Source organism: Aythya ferina (genome assembly GCF_964211825.1).
Source record: "Aythya ferina genome assembly, contig: HAP1_SCAFFOLD_110, whole genome shotgun sequence".
Taxonomy (NCBI): domain Eukaryota; kingdom Metazoa; phylum Chordata; class Aves; order Anseriformes; family Anatidae; genus Aythya; species Aythya ferina.
The window spans coordinates 315,312-322,725 of record NW_028181409.1 but is presented as its reverse complement, the minus strand read 5'-3'; the positions used below and the strand labels follow the sequence as shown (position 1 = coordinate 322,725).

General features: G+C 46.3%; 2 long non-coding RNA genes across 2 annotated transcripts; one reads left to right on the top strand and one right to left on the bottom strand.

The window, feature by feature from the left end:
* Positions 1-238: 238 nt before the first annotated feature.
* Positions 239-6,015, bottom strand: LOC311428681. The gene is made up of 2 exons (XR_014687818.1): positions 5,271-6,015; positions 239-2,069 (listed from the first exon to the last, which is right to left on the bottom strand). It is a non-coding gene; the product is annotated as an uncharacterized lncRNA (long non-coding RNA).
* On the top strand, positions 2,064-5,379 carry LOC311428682. The gene is made up of 2 exons (XR_014687819.1): positions 2,064-3,560; positions 3,600-5,379. It is a non-coding gene; the product is annotated as an uncharacterized lncRNA (long non-coding RNA).
* Positions 6,016-7,414: the final 1,399 nt, after the last annotated feature.

The following is a 7,414-nucleotide window of genomic DNA, read 5'->3' as shown; positions in this document are numbered from 1 at the left end:
GGCTCGTATTTGGCATGTATGAGCATTAGATGTGCCGCTTCTAAACATCCCTTTACAATCGCAATCAATTTATTAAAAATATATGGTCCAAAAGTTATTGCTATTTTTAATAACAACAAAGGTCCTGCTATTGTTGATAATAAAGTAGTAAGCCAAGGTGAATAATTAAACCAAGATTCGTACCAGCTCTGTTGGGCTTCATTCTCCTGTTTCCTTTTTTCCAACCCTTCCCTGGGTCTTGCCATTGTATCTCTTACCACTCCAGTGTGATCAGCATACACAGCATTCCTCTTTCAGGGCTGCAAACAGCCCATCCTGTTGAAAAATACCAAATCTAATCCCCTACGATTTTGTAACACTACCTCTGAAGTGACCTGATAGATTTTCCAGGGCCGAGATGGATTGTTCAGTTTGGGTCAGGTCCTCGTCCACAGCAACGCGTAAGGAAGTAAATTCTTGATTTTGTTTAACCAATGAGGCTACCCTGGTCCCCACTCTAGCTCCTCCCAGGATTATTAGGGTGGCCAAAGTTAGAGCCGTGAATGGTTCCCGTCTTTCCAGATGATAACTTGCCACTGTGTGCTGGGTATACATACAATCCTCAGGGTGGTATAGAATCCTTGGTATAATTATCACCTGTATACAAAAATCACGAGACGCATTAAAGAGTTTTAGTGATAGACAAAGAGTTACGCCCACTCATGAACAAACCCACCTAGCGTTGTTGGCTGGGATTAGCCACTCGGTTGATTGTTTTCCATTCTCCATGGTATTACATAGATGACACTTCCCACTAGGAACCGTGCCCACACACCTACCACCTCCAGTGACTTGTGTTAGTGTTACCCTTATGTCTTTTCCCCAACTGCAATGTAGAGGGCTGTTCTTGTTTGTGCGGGTGGGCTCCCCAGGATCCCCAATAGCATCATAATATGAAGGCCTTATACTAAAGCATAATCAACAGTGTTTTGTTACATTTGGGCTTGTTTTGTTTAATAATTGGTAGCTGGCATTCATGACCCCCCCCCATATGTTATTCTCAACTATGTTATCATTCTCAGCTTTACCTGAGCTTGTAGGGCTGCCGAGGGTTGGCACTGTAGTATTTTCCACAGGCTGGATTCCCTGGACATTTTCTGACAATACCTCATTTGTTCCTACTGCCTGGGGCCTATCAGCATCCTCCTTTTTATTAGTATGAGTCCTCCCCTATCTGTTCTGTGTTCGTAAAATCTGACATTTTCCTAGTACCCAGCTAGTATCGTCCAAGTTTGTTATATTTATATATAGAACCTTGCAAATTTCTTTATTTCCATGGAAGGTTCCTGTATACCCTATACCATGCCCTTGCCACCTGTAACGGGGATCCACTTGTCAGTTACAACCTTGCGGCCCATATCCCACTTGTAAGAATTTATTCCGACCAGCCCCGAGTGTCCAGTCCGTAGCAATGGTTTCACACCCCCAGTATGCACAATAATATGCGTTTGGATAATTACAGTACCCCTTTCCTGGGTTAGAACTTGGGCAGAAATAAAATCCTGATAGGTTAAAGCGTGGCTGCACTGACACCAGGTCACATAATGTGATGCGGAAACTGGGAGCACCCGCTGTCGTTGTTTGCTGGATGATGAATTGATCCTCCCATCTGATTAAGCTCCATTTAAAAGGCTGGTGGGGATGCGCAGACCCATAGCTGACCAAAACGATGATACTGACTCCCATGTATCGTAGGAGGTGGTCGGAGCCCATCTAAATTGTCGGCCCCTCAGTCCCCCACCGTTTTCACTTCTCTGCCTTGCTTGTCAGTTCGGTTGTAGCGAACTACAAGGTATCGGTTCTTCTTGGCAGCAGCAGTGTTCTTCAGGGGAACCTACTAGGGAGCCTTCGAAACAGGGCCTCCTCCCCTTCCCACGATACACAGATAATACACAATACTTATCGAGTCCGTCTTAGTGTCAGCTTCAAGTCGTCAGGGCCTGGAGCTGCCTCCCATTTACGTTCCCGGATTGGTCCTTTCACTCGGCCGGCATGCGTCCATCCTTTCTCCGCAGTTCGAATAGCCGTTTCTGTGGTAAGCAAAACAACATAGGGGCCTTCCCCATCGTGGTGTTAAAGAAGTCTCTTTCCAAGTCTTAATTAGAATTGAGGGTGATCAAGTGGCAATTCCGAGTCATAGGGCATACCATATAGCATTTCAAAAGGAGAAATTCCTATACCAGTTCTGGGCTGTGTCCATATGTTTAACAGTGCAAGAGGTAAGCATTTTACCCAAGAAGCCTTAGTTTCCAGCACAAGTTTTGTTAGTTGTTTCTTAATTTCACCATTCATTTGCTCTACCTTTCCAGAAGAGGAGGGGTGCCAGGGGCTGTGAAAATCCCACTCAATCTCTAAGGCCTGCTTTAATCCTTGCAGTAAAGCTTTACACCCATTCAGTCACGTGGTCGATTAGGACAAACAAGTAACTCAGTAAAATCTACCTGTATACTTTGGAAAGGTCAAAGCCCTGGCTCCCGTCCCCCTCTAGATAGGTTACAGAAGACCTTTTTATTTATCCTTTGACATATAGTACATCCTCTGCATGTGTGCTTCCCTAAAGTATATATTCCTACACAGACATGCTTTCTTAGAACAACATCACACATTGCTTGCACCTCCCAATGATTCTTCTGATGTAAAACAGTTATTTGCCTCATTATCACTTTATTCAGCATTTCTCTCCCATCAGGGAGTATCGATTTTCCTTAAAATGATCCACATATTTATAACATTAATACCTCCTTGGGAGGTTGTAATTGCTCCAAAATCTTTTTTAGAATTTATCCAAATAGATAGGTGTCCCTGTAAACCCCTAAAGTAAAATTGTCCACCTATATTGTTGCTTCCGCCCCCATTTCAGGGTCTTTCCAGTCAGAGGTGAATATACGTTTGCTCTCAGGGCCTGAGAGCACTCCATTAATAACACTGTTATTCCAGTCTAACAATTTACTAGTTGAATGCCCAATTTAATCATCAAATCCCTTCCCAACAAGTTAGTTTCCGCCTTGGATACATACAATAATTGCCCAGTGATCATTTTATCCCCTGGTCTCAGCTTGGTATCCCCCAAAAGTGGCACTGTTATCCCAGTCCCTTCTACCCCCATCACATTTAGGGTTTCATTAGTTAATTTAATCCCTGATACTTTACAAGTCAGTAATGACTTAGCTGCTCCAGTGTATTGGGTTTGATGGCAAGGTTTGAGGGTGTGTGAGGGGTGTGGGGGTGGGAAACTGCAGTGGCAGCCCCCGTGGAAAACAAAACAAAACAAAAACAGAAACCTCCCCGTGGTAGATAAGGGACAATTTCATCTGGCCCTAAAGGGGCCCACTGCTGCCCAGAGCCAAGCCATAGCAACATAGTCCGTGCCTCTGTGAGAGCACATCCACGAAAACAAACAAACAAACAAACAAACAAAAACCTGCTGCTCAACAGCAGCTGGGAGAGCGAGAAACCCCCCCGAAGACACCAAAGTCAGTGCAGAAGGAGGGGGAGGAGGCGCTCCAGGCGCTGGAGCCGAAGCCCCCCTGCGGCCGCTGGAGAGGCCCCTGGTGGAGCAGGCTGTTCCCCCCTCCCTGATGCTTGGGAAACTGAACAAACACCACAACAAATATGCAAATATACCAAAACTTCTAGACTGTTACTTAGATAATACCTACATCACCTTTCCCTGCTCATTCAACTTCGAATACCTTTAACACTTTCCACAAACCTTTTAACACTTCCTTTATCTTTCTCTAGCCTTTACTTTTCTAATGCCGACATCAAAGGCTCAGTCAGGGGCCAACTTAATTCCATACCTTTTCCCTCCAAGATGCTGAAACAACATCAATATACAACATTTCATCCTGTTTTCCTTCTCTCCACAAAAACATTGACTGTAATATGGTGTTATAATTAGTAGTTCCATTTAGGGGCCACTCCGCTCCATCCTCTAGTTTATAAAGTGGCCACCACTGATTACAATATTTGATAAGAGTTCTTTTACTTTCTGTACCCTCTCACCCCACTATATCCCTCCAATGTGTTAGTATACATCCTAGGAGGCTTTTCCTCGGGATTTCTTTGCTTTGAACTTTTCCTATTGTAATCTACAGTGGTTAATATTCCACCGTTTTCCTAGAAGCTCTTTACTAGTCAATCCCAATCCCTCCAAAATCCACAATATACAGATACACAAGTAAAAACAGACCACTGTAAATTAACTGCCTGTAGACAATTACACTGGGGACATTTAAACCTGATGAGCCGATAATATGCCTGGGCAAATTTTGTTCCCTTAGACATACACCTCAATGGCAGTTCTTATATTTACATATTAACATATTAACATATGTATAAAAGAACACTTTAACAAAAATGCCCGGGCTTTTATATATACAATATACAATGTACAGTTATTATTCCAGTTAGAATTATTCCTCAGCAGCTGCAAACATTATGCCAGTTGCCATTAAAGATCACTTACCCTCCTCCTGTCTCTTTCTTAAAATCTCAGACATCCCCGGAGTTAATGGGGACTGCCACATATTCCTAGTCACTGGTCCCTGAGTGCTAGAATCAGAGTTGCTATCAGAGTCTCCCCGGGGTTGCAGATTAGGAAGCCCGGGAGTTGGAGGGGCTGCAGGTGGGGATGGTGGAATATAGGGAGGCAGTGGGGCTGGAATCTCTAATTCTCGGTTTATCTTGTGCCTCCCATCCCCTCCTTTTTCTTTTAGAGGATATAAATTGGCTCGAGTTTCCGAGCTGATCCACAAATGTGCATATTCACTTTCTTCCAAACTAAAAGGTTCTTTTGAGTTTACATAAATATTTAGGGCCTGGCAAACCCAATCTTCAAAGGACCCAAATACAGGCCAGTAAAGGTGGTCTCCTCAAATCTGTTTACCACCCCAAACTTCAACACAATAATGTATCATTTTTACTTTATTCCTTCCCCGCCTAAAAGGGGAATCCTCCCAATTTTTAATCATTAATCCCGGAGTAACCTAACATCAGACGTTACCCCGCCCATGGGACCAGAAGGCTTACTCTTCTTCTGTCCCATCTTCTGGAGCGCCTTCACACACACACACAAATCGCTTCCCCCTTTTCGTGGCCCAGTCCCTCGCGGGATGTGGGAACTGCACTACCGAGGGGTCCGCACTCGCTTCGTCCACAATTGGACGTCTCACAGCGACACGCTCCAGGATACCCAACCCCAACCGAACGGATCACCGGCCTATACTTACTCACTCCTGAGTCTTCGTTCGGTCTTCGTGCACAAAGATTACTAGGGGTTGCCGGCTTTATTTGCTTGCTGCCGAATTTAGGGTTCGTCGGTGAAGGATTTGAATGAAAGCAGTCCTAGCGAAGGCCGCTGAAATCAGCGGGGCGCCCCCTCCGAAGGTCTTTCAATCAGATTGCCTTCATCCGAGTCACGGCACCAAATTTGTTATAAGTTGCCCCCTTAATTAATTTTCAGAGAGCATTGCATTAATAATAGAAAGGAATTTATTGAGTAAGCAACAGCAAGCAAAACAGCGCTGGGCGGCCGGGGAGTCTCGGCTCCACCAACGGCGCGCACCTCACCCCCGCCAGGGTCCCTTTTTATATCTTGGTAATTCTGGGATTACGCAGCACATCCTGGTATATTCTGCGACTGCGCGCACTGTTGCTAGGGGGTCGTCTCTGTCCCTCTGGTGGTCGTGAAGATGAAGGCCATAGTCTTCCTCCGCGTTGTGGTTCAACTTCTTTTTTTTTATTTGGTCATGTTGGCCCAGCGTGAGACAGGAATGCAGGATGTTGATACACTAGTTTAGCAACTTATCAGGAGATGGTTACATGAACTTTGCAGCAGTGTCTTTGAACAAAAGAGGCAACTGAGATGCAGAAGGAGAGAAGGGGAGGGGGTTCTCTTTTTTGTTACATTAAGCAAAAGAATTTTCATAGTGTCTAGCCAAGTATTATACATCTTACTTCAGCAGGGAGCTTTTGCAACTCTTGCTCCTCAAACGGAACTCCTTGTTTTATAATACAAAAGACAATGAACAAACATTTATTGTGTATTACATTTCCCATGCCAGGACCAGCTTTCATCCTCATGGTCATTTCCCATCCTGACAAGTTCACATGAGAACAGATTCCCAGACAAAAGATTTCCCATCAACACGAAGCATTTCTTCATCCAAAGAGATCTCGTCCCAAAGAATTTCCCTCTCTTGGATGACTTTTCCAAGTATTTCCTTCCTCAGCGAATGTTACCCACCCCTTTCAAGACTTCCCATCCCAATGTTTTCCCATCCCAGGAACGATTGCTCATCCCAATGCTTTTGCTTCCCAGTGCTTTCAAAGCCCGGGAACATTTCCCACCTCTCTCATTTCCTAGCCCAATGCCTTTCCACGCCAAGGAAACCTTCCCATCCCAGCAAGGATTTCTCGGCCCACTCAGCCTTCCCCATCCCAAGCATTTCCCAGCTTCACCATCCAACACACAGCTTGGCCAGCCCACAGCTCTAGAGAGGGATTTGGACGATGCTGATAGACACAAGGTCACGGGGATTTGCTGTGCTGATGATTGCTCTTTATTACAGATCAACACAGATCCCCAGTCCCAAGGGTGCTAGGATGAATCTGGCAAATATGTAGATACGAGGCTCTTCCATTTCTTACCGGGAAACAAAGAGATCTGTGCGTTTCTCTCTCTCCACCTTAGGAAAAACATAGGAAGGGGAGAGTACTAATGAAAAGGAGCATGCTCAGCTCAGCCACCACGAAGGAGGCTGCCCGCTCCTCAGCACCTCTAAGCAGCAGCACCTTCAAGTCTCCTCCTGCAGCAGCAGCACATCAGTGTCTCTTGTCCCACCAGCAGGACAGTGGCGTCTCCCATTGCACCATACCGACCTCCACGCCTCGAGTGCCAGCACCAGTCCTCATTGCGAGCTGGACGCTCAGGGCACTTGCGGCCACCCACCTTTGTGAGCTCCAAGGCTGACAGTGACTCTCTGCTGAGCTGCCACGGCTCTCGGGTGTCCCGGTGACAGAGCTTTCGGCACTAAGCTGACTGCCAGGAGAAAAGGCTGCCGTGAAATGGCTGCTCCACAATGCCAGGAGCAAGGTCTGCTGGGCTGGGGGTTCGCAGGGGAGCTCGGCCTCGGGCCTGGCAACTGCGCCTGGAAGCCAGGGACGGCCTTGGTGTGCAGCTGGACACCTGGGCCTGAGAAAGCAAGGTCTCTTTCCAGACACTTGGCACCATCGTCACCCAGTGGCTGTCTCAGGGGGACGAGAGAAATGCACAGCATCTCTTGCTGCCCTGCAGTGCTGCTGTCCTACGCCCTTGGGGGTCTCCGGGATAGAAAAAGGGACGGATTTTGACCCAAAACCCAGCTCCTTTCTA